Source organism: Rhinoraja longicauda, chromosome 8 (genome assembly GCF_053455715.1).
Source record: "Rhinoraja longicauda isolate Sanriku21f chromosome 8, sRhiLon1.1, whole genome shotgun sequence".
Classification (NCBI taxonomy): domain Eukaryota; kingdom Metazoa; phylum Chordata; class Chondrichthyes; order Rajiformes; family Arhynchobatidae; genus Rhinoraja; species Rhinoraja longicauda.
Genome location: NC_135960.1, coordinates 47,148,302 through 47,165,692, shown reverse-complemented (window position 1 = coordinate 47,165,692; position 17,391 = coordinate 47,148,302). Strand labels below are relative to the sequence as shown.

The 17,391-nt window shown below is 42.9% G+C and overlaps 2 non-coding genes across 2 annotated transcripts; both read right to left on the bottom strand.

Annotated features, from left to right (window-relative positions):
* Nucleotides 1-5,944: 5,944 nt before the first annotated feature.
* Nucleotides 5,945-6,016, bottom strand: trnaa-cgc (transfer RNA alanine (anticodon CGC)). The gene has a single exon. It is a non-coding gene; the product is annotated as a tRNA-Ala (tRNA).
* Nucleotides 6,017-6,327: 311 nt separating this feature from the next.
* On the bottom strand, nucleotides 6,328-6,398 carry trnag-gcc (transfer RNA glycine (anticodon GCC)). The gene has a single exon. It is a non-coding gene; the product is annotated as a tRNA-Gly (tRNA).
* Between the last annotated feature and the right edge of the window lie 10,993 nt (nucleotides 6,399-17,391).

Sequence of the window (17,391 nt, the reverse complement as noted above, 5' to 3'; positions counted from 1 at the left end):
CAAATGTTGTGCCTCTATTTAAGAAGGGCTGCAAGGAAAAGGCTGGGAACTACGGACCAGGGAGCCTAACATCTGTGGTTGGAAAGTTACTAGAGAACATTCTGATAGATGAGATGTACAAGCATTTTGATAGACACGGGTCGATTAGGGTTAGTCTGCACGATTTTATACATGGGAGATCGAGTCTCACGCATCTGATTGATTTTTTTTAAAGATGTGACCAAAAAGGTTGATGAGAGCAAAGCCGCAGATATTGCCTACATGGATATCAGAAAGGCATTTGACAGTGTTCTGCATGGTAGGCTGCTCCGATAGATTAGATGGCATGGGATCCAAGGAGAGATAGCCGACTGGATAGATAACCGACTTCATGGAAAGAAGCAGACAGTGATGTGACTGACTAGTGGTTTGCCTCAAAGATCGGTGCTGGGCCCATTGCTATTTGTGGTTTATATCAACGATTTGCATGAGAACGTACAAGGTAAGATCAGTAAGTTTGCAGATAATACTGAAGTGGGTGGTTTTGTAGATGGCGAAGATGGTTTTCAAAGGTTACAGCAGGATTTTGGTCAGTTGGGCAAGTGGGCAGAGGGATGGTTGATGGAGTTTAATGCACATAAATGTGCGCTGTTGTATTTTGGAAAGTCTAACCAGGGCAGGACCTTCACAGCAAATGACAGTGCTCTGGGGAGTATTGTAGAACAGAGGGATATGTAGGTGCATAGTTCATGAAAGTGGCATCACAGATAGATAATGTGGTCAAGAAGGTTTTGGCACGTGGGCTTTCATCAGTCAAGGTATTTAGTATAGAATTTCGGATGTTATGTTGCAGCCGCACAAGGCGCTGGTGAAGCCACAGTTGTAGTATTGTGTTCAGTTTTAGTCACCCTACTATAGGAAAGATGTGGTTAAGCTGGAAAGAGTGCAGAGAGGATTTATGAGGATGTTGCCAGAATTTGAGGGCCTGAGCTATAGGGAGAGATTGGACGGGACTGTTTTCCTTGGAACATAGGAGGATGAGGGGTGATCTTATAGAGGTGTATAAAATCATCGGGGGAATAGATCGGGTAGTCTTTTACTCAGAATCTAGAACCAGAGGACAGAGGTTTAAGGTGAGAGGAAATAGATTTAATAGAAAACCTGAGGGGCAACTATTTCACACAAAGGGTGGTGGGTGCATGGAACGAGCTGCCAGAGGAGGTAGTTGAGGCAGAAACTATAACAACATTAAAAAAACAGTCTAAACGAATACCCGACATGGATCAGGAATATAATGACTGATCTACAGACGGGTACATGGATAGGATATGTTTAGAGGAATATGGGATATGATGAGACTAGTGTAGAAGGGGACCTTGGTTGGCATGGGCAAACTGGGCCAATGACTGTATGGCTCTATAACATCATGTTTTGCCCTCTGGTTTTAGAATCCTCCACGCTGTGAAATGGAGCATGAGCCTTCAATAGTTCACACGTCATATGCCCCATTTATAAATGAGACTACACTTAGCCAAGAACAGTAACGTACAGCCCTTATGATCCAATTCTTCATGATCCTATCAGCTCACAAGCATTATGGAAACTGACATCAGTAGCTAGTGCATGGAGAATCATTTATGAACAAAGCCCGCACTGTTAAACAGAGATACCATTATCCCTTCAACAGTGAGACTCTTTCACAAAGATTCTTCCATCAGCATAAAGGCACTCTTTCACTCTCTCATGGAAACATTTGCCCTAACCTCCACAAACTGCTGTTTTCTAGAAACATTCTTCACCATTATGATGGTGAGATTCCCCCTTTCCCACCACCCAAGCTTTACCTCCCATAAAAAGTTGCCCCTCAGGTTCCTATTAAAATCTTTCCCCTCTTCCTTAAACCCATATCCTCTGGTTCTTGATTCTGGGAAGAAACTGGGAAGAAACGATTCGTAAGGGTGTCAGGGGTTATGTGGAGAAGGCAGGAGAATGGGGAAGAGAGGGAAAGATAGATAAGCCATGATTGAATGGCAGAGTAGACTTGATGGGCCAAATGGCCTGATGCTTCTCCTATGAACTTATGAAACCGTTGCTGAATTTGGAGGTATGTGTTTTCACACTTCTGTACTTCTTCCCTGATGGGAGTGGGGAAAAGAGATTCAACCTTGATTATGCTGGTGGCCTTGCTGAGGCAGCGTGGAGTGTAGATGGGGTCAACAGAAGGGAAAGGTTGTTTTGGGGGGTGTTCTGGGCTGCGTCCACAACTCCCTGCAACATCTTGCATTAATTTTCCATTTAATGTTGTCAGGTCATTGAGTCTTCTGTGAGATCATAATCTTCAATAGCTGATTTGCTAAGCCAAGCTAGGAACCACATGTTGGTATACAATGTTTGCAGTGGCTTACATAAGTGCCAAGGTTCCTGAGATTTGAACGCAGTCATTTGCCTTATCTGTAACAAAGTACCACATCTTATCTTGTCGCTGACATAAAATCTAAGCAGTCACCTGTTTGCGAACTATTTACACTTCAGCGCTAGATATCATGCTGAAAATTATTGCTCGCAATTGCGTACACTAGCAATGTCTGCCTACGCCTGTCAGAAGCAATTACAAGTGTTTGCTACAAACTGTGAAACGATTTACATGTTAGTTAAATATAGATGAATTTCAAATGTTATTTATGGTCAAAGACTTCTCAACGTCTCTACAATTTAAGAATTATTTAAAAATTGCTTTGTTCTTTGCAACCTGATATTTATTTTGAAAGAACAGCTGGTTGAAAAATTACAACACAGGAACAGGTCCTTCAGCCCACAATGTCAAACAGTTGTGGATGTAGCCCAGATCATCACACAAACCAACCTCTTTTCCATTGACTCCATCCACACTTCACTGCCTCGGTAAGGCCGCCAGCATAATCGAGGACCAGTCTCATCCCGGTCATTCCCTCTTCTCCCCTCTCCCATCAGGCAAGAGGCAATGTGGGTGACACAGTGGTAGAGTTGCTGTCTAACAGTGCCAGAGACACGGGTTCAATCCTGACTACAGGTGCTGTCTGTACGGACTTTGTACATTCTCCCTGTGGCCGTGTGGGTTTTCTCCGGGTGCTCTGGTTTCCCCCCAAACTCCAAAGGTTTGTATGTTAATTGGTTTTGGTAAAATTGTACATTGTCTCCCGTGTGTAGGATAGTGCTAATGTACGGGATGATCGCTGGTTGGCACTGACTTGGTGGGCCAAAAAGCCTGTTTCTACACTGTTTCTCTGATGTCTAATGGTGGAGAAGTTTGAAAATGCACACCTCCTGATTCAGAGACAGTTTCTTCCCAGCTGTTATCAGGCAACAGAACGGCAGTCTCATCAGCTAGAGTGTGGACAGGACCTCCCATCTACCACATTGGTGACCTACAAACCATCTTAAATGGACTTTATAGGACTTCAGTGTTATATCTTTGCACTAAATGTTGTACCTTTTATCCTTAATCTGTGTACTGTGGATGGCTCGATTGTAATTATTTATTGTCTTTTCATTGACTAAAAAGAAAACAATAGCTTTTCACTGCACCTCGGTACACGTCACTATAAACTAAACTGTGCTGAACATGATGCCAAGATGAACAAATCTCATCTGCCTGCACATGATCCATATCCCTCCCATCTCTGCATAGTTGTTTAGTAAAGAACTACCAATGAGTGAACAATTAATAAAACATACCTAAATGTGTCATTGATGATTCATTAATGTTAGATTGCTTCAATTAAACGTAATTGGTATTGGTTTATTATTGTCACGTGTACCAAGATAAAATCAAAAGCTTTTCAATTAAATCAGATCATAGTATGCATGAGTAATGAGAATCAAACTTCCCATTGGAGTTGAGCCAATTTTCGGATCAAATGGGACATTGCTCACCCTATGGAAGCTACTTTCCAGAACCAACGTCACCCGATCTTCACAGTCACCTTATCCACCAAGAAAGGCTCAGCGGGTCAAGCAGCATCCCTGAAGAACATGGGTAGGTGAGGTTTCAGGTCGGGACACCTATAAAAGGTTGAAAAAGTGTCTCGACACAAAATATCCCCCATTCATGTCCTCCAGAAACACAATGCATACAGATTATTTAAAAAAATAATAACAATAATTCATTAGTAGAAAAGAGAAACAAAAAAACCGGTCCATTAATCTACAATCGTCTTTGGGATGTAGGAGGAAACCGGGACACCCGGAGAAAACCCACGTGGTCACAGGGAGAAAGTATGCAAACTCCATACAGACAGGACTCAAGGTCGGGATTGAACCTGTCTCTGGCGCTGTGAAGCAGCAGCTCCACCTTGGTGGCACTGAGCCAAAATATGTAGGGATTAATAGTATAAACAAAAAACGCAGTTGCTGGTTTATACCAAAGATAGACACAAAGTGCTGGTGTAATTCAACAGGTCAGGCAGCATCTCTGGAGAAAAGGGATGGGTGAATTTTCAGGTCGGGACCCTTCATCAGACTGCCTGATCCACTGAGTTACTCCAGCATGTTGTGTCTATTTTAGGGATTAATAGGTTGTGTTCTTTGCAAGTGCTGCAGCTATTTTACTGAACCGATGTTTGTCATTTCTCATGGTGTGGGCCAAATCTATGACAGACAAGACTGGCACTCTTCCATTTTTAAAAAAGCATGCGTGGACATCCTTGGAGACCAGAGAGCCCTTTGAACTGGGGGACATTAATTCCAGATTCTTGATAAAAGACTGGAAACGAGTGGGTTGATCCGAAAGTCTAAAACATTACGTGAACAGAAATGCAGAACCTTTAATCTCCTTTGTATTGCCAAAATGTAGGGGCAAAAATTCCAGGAATTTGATGACAATACGATTTAGAACAGAGAAGGGTGCTGGTGAGCTGACTCATTGTAGAGGCAAGTCAGGACAATACCCTGGAACTCTGTAGAGTGGAACATAATTCATTAACAGAGTAATCTCTCTGTCATTCATCTTCTCTCCTTATTTGACACCCTTTTGGCTCCCCTTACACCTCAATACTTTCTCACTTACTCTATCCACCTGCCAGTCAACCCTCCTGCCTCTCCACCCAACCCAGGGCCGTGTTAATGCATGGGCCTGATGGGCACTTGTCCGGGGCCCCACGAGCATAGGGGCCCCATGCTGATCTGTGTATGTTAAGTGACTTGCAATAAATAAATACTACTTTAAAAATGTAGGTTCAATAAGCGATTTTTTCGCAACATTTTCGGTCCCTAAGTGCTTCTCACAGCGATCTGTAAGTGCTTTTCGCAACAATGTAGCACCCTAAGTCCATCGTTAAGTGCTTTTCGGTAAGTGCTTTTCGGTAAGTGCTTTTCGCCGGCACGACAGTGGGGGGCTGGTAGGGAAAGGGGGGTGGGGGAGAGTAACGGTAGGGGCCCCAGTACACTGCTTTGCCCGGGGGCCATAATGCTGTAAAAACGGCCCTGCCCCAACCTGTATCCACCGATCACTTAAAACACAAAGCACTGGAGTAACTCAGAGTGGTCAGGCAGCATCTGTGGAGAAAAAGGAATAGGTGACGTTTCAGGTCAAGATCCTTCTTCAGACCCTTCTTCTGAATCAGGAGGTGTGGGTTTTCACCCTTCTGTACCTCTTGCCCAAAGAACTGCAGATGCAAAAGTCTTGAGCAAAGCACAAAGTTTTGGAGTAATCGAATATCTCATTCCCCTCCACAGATGCTGCCTGACCCACTGAATTCCTTCAGCGACTTTTGTGTTTTTTGCTTGTGTCCCCTGATTAGGTTATCTGCAGGAGTCAATACTCAAAAAAAAATATCCCTTTCTTTAATTGCTTGTTGAAATTCATTTCAGTTCGCATGTAACCCCTCAATCCTAAAATTACGTTTTAACCTTATCATAATAATTGCAGATAGTACATTAAAGGACAAAAAGAAATCAAGTCCTTGGAAAAGATGATAAAAAGTAACCCTGGAGATGCCGGGGATTGAACCCGGGACCTCACACATGCGAAGCGCGCGCTCTACCACTGAGCTACATCCCCAAGCACGAATCCTGCCGCTGAATAACTGCTTAAATTAACTGGAATCACCTGTTAACCTTTCAGTGTGTCTATACCTTTGATGGAGGTTTGCAATTGCATTAAACATTCCCCGCAGCATGTGTCCCTGCCACAAATCCAATGCACCCCTTCTTCACTCTCTGCTTAGTGGCTGACAATTTTATTTTTCTTGTTTCCTGGTGTTTCCATTCAGGCTGCAGCAATATGCAACAAAAGGTTTGCAAAAATGGGACCGTTCTCAAAAACGAAACACAGCATTTAATATTTCCAGAAAGGAAAATAAAAAACGTTGTTGCATCGGCCGGGAATCGAACCCGGGCCTCCCGCGTGGCAGGCGAGAATTCTACCACTGAACCACCGATGCATAGAAAGAGGCGCCTGCAAACTGTGTAAAGCACCAAAAGCGCCTGCCCTGTGTAATGTATTGGATATTGAACAGTTGCAGGCATTATAAAGCAGGAAATCTTCCCTGTGTAATGTGCACGGCATAGTCCATAATTGCAGACATATAAAGCAGAAAATGCTCTTTCTGCAATGTGCATCATATAATACACCAAACAATTGCTGGACATATTAAGCTGGGCATCTTCCCTGCGCAATGTGCATGAGAAAATATGTGGGAAGGAACTGCAGATGTTAGATAGACACAAAGTGCTGGAATAACTCAATGGGTCAGGCAGCTTCTCTGGAGAAAAGGAATAGGTGACGTTACCGGTCGAGACCTTTCTTCAGATTGAGAATCCAAATATATTATATATTCAAACATATTATTGTATTATATTGCAAATATAAGGTATTATATAATACACAGTTGCAGGTCATATAAAGCAGAAAATGGTATTTGTGCAATGTACATTATATAGCATAGAGAACAATTGCAGGCCATATAAAGCAGAACATCGTCCCTGAACAAAGTGCATGATATAGTACATAGAATAGTTTCATGTTCATAAATTCTAGGAGCAGAATTAGGCCATTCGGCCCATCAAGTCTACTCTGTCGTTCAAACATGGTTGATCTATCTCTCCCTCTCAACCCCATTCTCCTGCCTTTTCCCCATAACCCCTGACACCCTTACTAATCAATAATCTGGCAATCTCCACTTTAAAAATACCCAACGACTTGGCCGCTACAGCCGCCTGTGGCAATAAATTCCACAGATTCACCTCTGGCTAAAGAAATTTCTCCTCATCTCTTTTCCAAAGGTACATCCTTTTATTCTGAGGCAATGGCCTCAGGTTCTATTCTCTCCCACTCATGGAAACATTCTCTCCACATCCACTCTATGCAGGCCTTTCACTATTCGTCCAGTTTCAATGAGGTCCCCTCTCATCCTTCTAAACTCCAGTGAGTACATGACCAGTGCGGTCAAACGCTCATCATATGTTAACATCATTTGTTTCAGGCTATATAAAGCAGCAAATCTTCTCTTTGCAATGTTAATGGTATAGTAAATAGAACAGTTTTGGGCCATATAGAGCAGAAAATGTTCCACTGTGGATTGTGCATTGTATAGTATATAGAACATGACAGGAAAAACAAGGAACTGCAGATGATGGTTTAAAAAAAAAGTCAAAGTGTTGGAGTAACTCAGCAGCATCAACACTGTGCATCCTTTCATTGTAGAATAGTAAACCACAGTAAAAGCCCTTCGGCCCAAAATGTCCGTGCCGTACATGATGCAAAGTTAGATGCCAAGTGCTGGAGTAACTCAGCAGGTCAGGCAGCATCTCTGGAGAACATGGATAGGTGACGTTTCAGGTCGGGACCCTTCTTCAGACGAAAGAAGAGTTCCGACTGGAAAAGTCACTTATTTCTTTTCTCCAGAGGGGCTGCTTGACACGCTGACTCACTCCCGCATTTTGTGTCAATCTTTGGTATAAACCAGCATCTGCAGTTCCCTCCGACACATGATGCAAAATTAAACAGATCTCCTCTTCCTGCACATGATCCACATCCCTACATTCCCAGCATCTCCAGGTGGCTATCTAAAAACCTCTTAGACACCACTTATCTGTTAGTATGTTCCTGGTACCCACCACTGTCTGTGTAAAAAAAACTTGCCCTGCACATCTCTTTTAAACCGATACAAAGTGCTGAAGTGCTTCTTCAGACTGAAAGGTCCTGACCTGAACCGTTACCTGTCCATGTTCTCCAGAGATACTGCCTGACCCGCTAAATTACTCCAGCACTTTGTGATTTTCCAGCACCCTTGGTTCCAGAGCCTTTCTGGAATATCCATTTTGCTGGACCAACAGAGGTTACAGCCTCTGAGAGCAGTCCAACAATATCGGAACGATCCACCTAGGCTGCCGGAGGGGCCAAGATACCGGCCCACAATGATGGCCTCGGAAGTTGGTTATGGGAATGGATCTGCCGGCTCCGGCCGGGACGGATTTCCAGAGCCCTGGCCGCAGGGGGCAAATTCAACCTGCCGATCGGCGTGGAAGTCCCGATGAGGTCGAGATCGGCCGCCTCACCCGGCCGTTGCCCTACATTTTCAGGGGACTTATGATGTGGATGTCAAGTGCACTCTCAGCATTTTGTCCGGATTAAAGGAGGTGTCGGCCACCAGTTGCTGGAAAATCGGTGGTGGACCCGTACAATAGGTAGAGCAAAGAGGAAGATACAGGATGCAGACTATACTTCACAACATTGTAGCGCATCAGTTCCAGAGACAAGGTCCAACATCCGCAATGGAGTAGAGATGAATCGGACAGTACCCTAACTTATGGAAGGACCATTCAGTAGTCTGATAACAGAGGGGAAGAAGCTGTTCCTGAGTCTGGTGATGCTTGCTATCAAGTTTCTGTACCTTCTGCCTGATGAAAGCTGGGAGAAGAAGGAATGACCAGGGTGGGACAAGTCTTTGATCATGCTGGTTGCTTTCCTAAGGCAATGGAGATGGAATTGATGGTGGGGAGTCTGGTCTGTGTGATAGACTGGGCTACATCCTCGACTCATTGCAATGTCTTGTGGTCATGTCAAGTCAAGTCGTCAAGTCAAATTTATTTGTCACATACACATACTCGATGTGCAGTGAAATGAAAGTGGCAATGCCTGCGGGTTGTGCACAAAAAGAATTACAGTTACAGCATATAAATAAAGTTAATAAGTTACTAAACATAGCACAAAAAGTGTCGACAAAAATTTAGTCTCTGGGGTTATAAATGTAATACAATGTAAATACTTTGATCACCCAGTCATCATGTAATAAGTTTTCTAGGTCTGTAAGTAACACTTGCACTTCCGTTTAACTGATCTGGATGAAGAAATCATGAGAAAGTGGGGACGTGAATATATAATATATTTTAATTGATGCGGTTTGCCAAGTTTAAGAAAATTCATTGAATTTGGATCAGGGATGCATATGGATGCATAATAACAATCTGTTCTTCCGTGCAGGCAGATTCCAGCCACAGAAGAATAAATAGAAGACGCTCTCCTCCTGTTGGCAGCTGCCCAAAAGAAAACAGATTAATTCACAGGTCAGGGCAGGCAAAGTGCCGATTATGAGTGTCTCTGAAATATGTAGGAAGGAACTGCAGATGCTCGTTTACACTGAAGAACCCTTCTTTAGGAAAAGGTTCAGAACACAAAATGCTGGAGTAACTCAGTTGGTTAGGCAGCATCTCTGGAGAAAAGGAATAGGTCGGAATCCTTCTTTAGGAAAAGGTTCAGAACAAATCCCTTCGTCATCACCTTCTCCACAGCCAACAATGGACCATTGTGGGCTCCACCTTTCTTGAAACATGGGTGCCGGTTCTGATTTGTTCTGTACCTTTTCATACCTCCATTTTCCCCCTCCCCGACTCTGTCTGAAGAAGGGTCTCGACCTGAAACGTCACCTATTCCTTTTCTCCAGAGACACTGAGTTCCTCCAGAATTTTGTGTCTAACATCTCTGAAATATATGTTAATGGTTGACAGGTGGCAATTCAACCCATTGTAACTCTGACTGTGACACATCTACCCTCCCGAACTATCTACATACCTGTGTGCCATACATCTCATCTTGACTCTACCATTCATTAACATTTCAGAAGAAATATATCCAGTTGTTGATTAAGGTTTGATTTGAATGCTCCAAGATGTTTCATGTTCAGGATCAACAAATTCTCCATCGTCTCTGTTTCTTCAATTCCAACTTTACCATGCAAATCGATGGTATTTATTCACAAAATGCTGGAGTAACTCAGCAGGTCAGGCAGCATCTCAGGAGAGAAGGAATGGGTGACGTTTCGGGTCGAGACCCTTCTTCAGACTGAAGGGTCTCGACCCGAAACGTCACCCATTCCTTCTCTCCTGAGATGCTGCCTGACCTGCTGAGTTACTCCAGCATTTTGTGAATAAGTACCTTCGATTTGTACCAGCATCTGCAGTTATTTTCTTTTACCATGCAAACTCTCTTTTCCCATTGGGAGCTGGGAAGGTCAAGGGAAATGAATCAGAATTTTGAACTTTTGTCAAACAAGTCAAACATTTTTTGTCAAACTTTTATCAAGCAAATCATAATTATCAAAGAGAGATCTTAATTCTTCAATTGTACAGACTACTACAATGCATGAGCCTACATATTTGACATCAATCTATTTAAAATGCCTATCAATTAGCCCCAAAGTTCATATCTGGCTTTCTTACAATAGTTAATATGAATTTGTTGTAATGGTCTTGCTGGCTAGTTTCACTCCTAAAGTTGTGATTTAAATTGTGTTTGTCAGTCCTGACATGCTATACATTAGTTGCTCAATCGTCAATGTCTTTGTCAATGCCAGACAATAAACAACTTATTTGCCAGGTCCATCATATTTGCCGTACCATTTGTTGCAATAGAGTTCTTTGATAATTTTCTGCAATGCTTTCAGGATCGCAATCCTGTGTCTGCATTTATCAGAACTTTGGTTGGCAAATTATTCATATTGCCTTTGATGCAATGGTTTTTTGTCTTCATGTAGATCTATGTCCGAATCAATCTAGCCAATCAGTTTGCCCTTATACAACTGTCAAAATTTAGACTTCTTGTGTACTACTGGCTCTTTCCACTGTTGTGACAATTCACTCATTGTCTACCACAAAAAAATTAGGTCTTTGTACATTGTTACTTCTTCCTACAGTCATCTCGACAAGACATCTAATATAGCATTTTGTATGGTGCTCGACGCAAGCTATCAGAATGGTATTGATGGACTAGTACAGTCCAGACACAAAGTGCTGGAGTAGCTCAGCGGGACAGGCAGCATCTCTGGAGAGAAGGAATGGGTGATTTTTCGGGTCGAGGCCCTTCTTCAGACTCATTCCTTCTCTCCAGAGATGCTGCCTGTCCCGCTGAGTTATTCCAGCATTTTGTGTCTAACTTCGGTTTAAAACAGCATCTGTAGTTCCTTCCTACATGAGTTGTACAGTTTATCTTTACATCCACAAAAGAAATGGCAGATTTTAGACCCAGTTAGGCTAGCAGTTTTATGAACAGTAACTCATATTCACATATTTCCCTGCAAGAAATTGTGAAATCGTCGTTTTTATGCTTCTTTCGTGATTTATGCATGTTATTTCACTTAGAGCCATGCAGCATGAAAACAGACCCTTTGGCCAACTCATCCATGCTCACCAAGATGCCCAATCTAAGCTAGTCCCACTTACTTGCGTGTTTTAATGTTTATTGTCATGTGTACCAAGCTAAAGTGAAAAACTTTTTTTTGCAAGCTATCCAAACAAATCAGATATACCATGTATAAATACAATCAAATCAAACTCAAGTACAATAGATAGAACAAAGGGGAAGATACAGAGTGCAGAATATAATTTGCAGCATTGTAGTGCACCTGCTCCAAAGACCATAAATAATGGAAGGACCATTCAGAAGCCTGATAACAGTGGGGAAGAAGCTGTTCCTGAGTCTGGTGATGCAGCTTTCAAGCTTGTGCATCTCCTACCAGACAAGACCAGAGAAGAAGGAATGACTGGGATGGAACAGGTTTTTGATTATGTTGGCTGCTTCTCTGAGATAGTGAAGTGTAGATGGAGTCAATGTACGTCTGGTCACTGTGATGGACTGTGATACATCCATAACTCTCTGAAATTTCTTACAGTCTTGGGCAGAGCTGTTCCAAAACCAAGCTGTGATGCAACCCAACTGTAAACTCTCTATAGTGCATCTGTGGAAGTTTGTAAGAGTCAATGGAGACATACTGTGGAAGCAGAGGTGTGGGTGTTCCTTCTTGGCTATCACATCAATTGTGGTTGGTCCACAACATATCAATGGCGATATTAATGCCAAGGAACCTGAAGTTCTCAACTATTTCCACTTCCTCACAAATGATGCTGATTGGGGGCATGAACTCCATCATGCTTCTTGAGGTCTATAGCTAGCTCCTTTGTCTTGCTGATGTTAAGGGAGAGTTTATTGTCCTGACTCCATGCAACTAAATTCTTAATCATCTTCTTGTACTCCAGCTCGTCAATAAAAAGAAGAGGAAAATTATCTGAAGTGCGAGAATTAATATTGAACCATTTTAGGTCGGGGCATGTTGCAGCCTGCCCAGATGAAAAATGAAGTGTTGTTCCTTGAGCTTACGGTGAATCTTATTTAACAGTGGAGGGGCCACTGTGGGAGCGTGGGAGAGGGATGGTGAATTAAAAGGGCAGACAACCTGAAGCCATTCTTCAGAAGGGTAAAAAATAAGGGATCATTAATTAAAGGAGAATTGACAAAAATATCTTTACCCATAATATGGTGGAATCCAAAACTGCCTGCAAGAGTGGTAGAGGCGGAACTGCCTGTGTTCTTTAACCATTATTGAGTTATTTAACTCATCATTGATCTGCAAAGGTGCAATGGTCGAAATGTCTTTGTATCATATTGTCTATTTTAAGAATTATTTTATTCCAATCAGTATTATTAGAATGCACAATGATTTACTTTCTGTCTAGCGTTGATATAGAAGTTAGGTGTCATTGCTTCTGAGGATTAAAACATTTTGCAGCTCTAAACTGAGAAACATGGCAGTGGATGTAGACTCTCCTGCCGTAACCATTTCTGGCACTACTTGTACTCGCATGACTCAAAGTCGGCCTTAGAGCTCCTGCCACTTTCTGTGCCATTTGTCTACATACTGCATTAATGCTAGCATGCTGCGCTAGTCAAAACACTTCTATCTTTTTGGAGGACAGAGGTGTATTTTGCATTCTTGTTTGAATATTCGATTTTGCATGTTTACATCTATAAGTCCACGCGTGAATCCTTTCGCCAACAAGTGATCCAAGAGAGTTAGATAGAGCTCTTAGGACTGGCAGAATAAAGGGGTATGGGGAGAAGGCAGGAATGGGGTACTGATTGTGGATGATCAGCCATGATCACATTGAATGGCGATGCTGGCTCGAAGGGCCGAATGGCCTCCTCCTGCACCTGTTGTTAAAAGAAAAGCATGTTCTTTGTAGAATCATTGTACAGGTACTGACCTCCTCACCATCGCAGGGATCTATAGGAGGCGCTGCCTCAAAAGGGCAGGCAGCATCATCAGAGACCCACACCACCCTGGCCATGCTCTCATTTCACTGCTGTCATTGGGAAGAAGGTGCAGGAGTCTGGAAACCGTGACCACCAGGTTCAAGATGAGCCTTGGACTTTAGAGATACAGCGCAGAAACAGGCACTTCGGCCCACTGAGTCAGCGATGACCAGCGATCCTGCTAGTACTACACTAGCACTATCCTACACACTGGGGACCATTTTACCAAATTAACCTACAAACCTGTACATCTTTGGAGCATGTGAGGAAACCAGAGATCTGGGAGAAAACCCACACGGTCACAGGGAGAATGTATAAACTCTGTGCAGACAGAGTCTGTAGTATGGACAGAACCCCGGTCTTTGGTGCTGTAAGGTAGTAATTCTACCACTGCTAGACACAAAATGCTGGAGTAATTCAGCGGGACAGGCAGCATCTCTGGAGAGGAAAGGGTGATGGACATTTCGGGTAAAGACCCCTCTCGACCGCTGTCCCACTGTGCCACCCCTAGACACAGCTTTTTCCAACCAATGACCATCAGGCTCTTGAACATGATATTAACCTCAACAATGAACAATGGAATGTGTTTTGTTGCTCTAATGTTTGTTTGCACTAGTATTTGGGTTATTAATTGAGTGAATTATTGTTTATTATATATTATCTAGGTGTAGGACACAAAGTGCTGGAGTAACTCAACGGGTCAGGCGGCATCCCCAGAGAACATGGATAGGTGACGTTTTGGGTCGGGACCCTTCTTCAGACATTATCTATATGTATTGTGTTTACAGGCCTGTTATGCTGCTGCAACTAATAATTTCATTGCTCCGTTGGTCGGTATATATGACAATTATCTAAGACAGCACAGAGAGTTGTGAATCTGTGGAATTCTCTGCCTCAGAAGGCAGTGGAGGCCAATTCTCTGAATGCATTCAAGAGAGAGCTAGATAGAGCTCTTAAGGATAGCGGAGTCAGGGGGTATGGGGAGAAGGCAGGAACGGGGTACTGATTGAGAATGATCAGCCATGATCACATTGAATGGCGGTGCTGGCTCGAAGGGCCGAATGGCCTCCTTCTGCACCTATTGTCCATTGTCTATTGTCTATAGCACATAATTGTGGAGCAGCGGTAGAATTGCTGCCTTACAGACCAGGGTCTGATCCTGACTACGGGTGCTGTCTGCTTGGAGTTTGGACGTTATCCCTGTGACCACGTGGATTTTTTCCGGATTCTCCAGTTTCCTCCCCCACTACAAAGAAGAGCAGATTGAAGGTTAATCGGCTTCTGTAAATCTGTAAAATTGCCCCTAGTATAGGTAGGATAGAACTAGTGTACAGGTGATCGTTGGTCACTGCGAACTCGGTTGGCCAAAGGGCATGCGTTCGTATGTATGTATGTATGTGTGTATGTACGGAAGATTCCGAAGTTTAACTTACAAACCCTACTCCTCCAAGACGGTACACCAAAGCGCTACGATTTTTGTACCGCCGTATTCACCATTAACCTGGGCAACTATTGTAAGTACTTTCGTTCAAATTGAAGCTGCCTTTTTAAAGCTAGAGAGATATTAAAGTTTAAATTTTCATTTCTAACCCTTTTCTTGAAGGGGCTACATTTGTTTCCAAAAGTTTCCAGAAAAGGATTTAGTTTTCAGCAAGGATTTAGTTTTCAGCTTGTGACGGCTACATTGTTTCGAAAAGCTTCCAAGAAATCTTTTTTGTTATTGCAAGTCAAGTCAAGTCAAGTCAAGTCAGTTTTATTTGTATAGCACATTTAAAAACAACCCACGTTCACCAAAGTACTGCACATCTGATTAGGAAAAAAAAAAAAGACATCTGATTAGGAAAAAAAAAAAAAAATGAAGGCTATAGTGGTCACTTGACATACACAGATCAGGAGGACGGGCCCAACGGGCACACTTGGAGAGTAAGAGTGGGGCTGGGGGAGGAGAGAATGGGGGGTGTGGGGACGGGCCCAACGGGCCCTCTTTTCTAGTAGTATCTCTAAAACCAAAAACTAAGATTAAACATACAATTAAAAAATGCAGTTCCTTCAGACGAGGGAACAGAGAAGAGCTAAAACGGTGCCTTCCCTTTAACAAGTAAAACAATGTAGGGTCCTACTTTTCTTTTCTGTAATAACAGCACAATTAGGTTGGGATCAACCAAAGCAGTTGTGGATTCACGCACTGCCCATAAAACGGGTCCCTAATCAAATTACGAGAATGCATTGACTTGGAGGGCTCTTCACCCTGAGCCCTTCTATTGAATGCAAAGCTGTAAGTGGCCATATTTTATATCTCAAATAGTATTTAATTTACTAGGATGCTAACAAGCACACACCAACAAAGCTATTTACGTTTCAGAGTATTTATTTTTAAGTGAAGGAGTCATAGAGCAAGGAAACAGGCCCTTTGGCCCGACACGTGCATGCCATCCAAATTGCTGAACATTTGCCTGCACCTGGCCCATACCCCTCCAAACCTTTTCTTTCCGCATGCCTCTCTGAGTATCTTTAAACATTGTTATTGCACCTGCGTATACAACTTCCTCTGGCAACTTCTTCCGTGTATGTGTGTGAAAACGTTGCCCTTAACTCACTATTACATTTTTCCCCTCTCACCTTAAACCTGTGCCCTCTAGTTTTTAACTCTCCTATATTGGGGAAAAGGACTGTGGCTGTCCACCTTAAATATGCACCTCAGGATTTAAATATCTATTAAATTTACAGAAATCTAATGCATCATAAAAATCTATTAGTTTAGTTTAGTTTTAGTTTCAGAGATACTGTGTAGAAACTGGCCCTTCGGCCCACTGAGTCCACACCGACCAACAATCACCATATACTAGTTTTATCCCACATTCTCGGGACATTTTACAGAAGCCAATTAACCTACAAAGCTGCACGTCTTTGGAGTGTGGGAGGAAACCGGAGCACCTGGAGAAAACCCGCATGGTCATGGGGATAACATAAATCTCTGCACAGACAGTACTCTTAGTCAGGATACAACCCGGGTCTCTGGAGCTGTAAGGCAGCAACTCTACCGTTGCGCCACCGTGCCACAGGTTCCTTCAGCATTTTGTGGTTTGTTCAAGATTCCAGCAGCTGCAGCTCCTCGTGTCTCCACTAATACTCTTAATTCATGTTTATAAGTTATAGGAGCAGAATTAGGCCATTTGGCCCATCAAGTCTACTCAGCCAATCAATCATAGCTGATCTATCTTTCCCTCTCAACCCCATTCTCCTGCTTTCTCCCCATTGCCCCTTACGCCTTCACTAATCAGGAATCTGTCAATATCCGCCTTCAAAATATCCATTGATCTGACTTCCACAGCCGTCAGTGGCAATGAATTCCACAGATTCACCACCCTCTGACTAAAGAAATTCCATCTTAACTTCTTTCTGAAGGTACGTCTTTTTATTCTGAGGCTATGACCCCTGGTCCTGGACTCTCCCACTAGTGGAAACTTTTACTCCACATCCACTCTATCCAGGCCTTTCACTATTCAGTAGGTTTCAATGAGGTTCCTCCTCATTGTATTAACTGTATTAATAAGAATGTAATTCTGTTTTATAAAGCTGTCGGGATGGTACAAAGTTGCTCCCCAATTTCCTTTGTCCAACGAAAGCACTGAAACAGTGAGTTAGCAAAATTTCCCCTTCACAAGGAACGAATCATGAGGAAAATGTGCTTCTTGCAGTGCCTAATTTAAAGATATGTTTAACCTACCAGTGCTGCTCAGACATGCGAGTCCTGGTTGAAAGAGTTCTCTAGAGGGAATTCAGAAAAACCCTTGGGGAAATGTCATCTGCAGCTAAAAGCAGCCATTTATGCAATTTCCCTGGGAGATCCA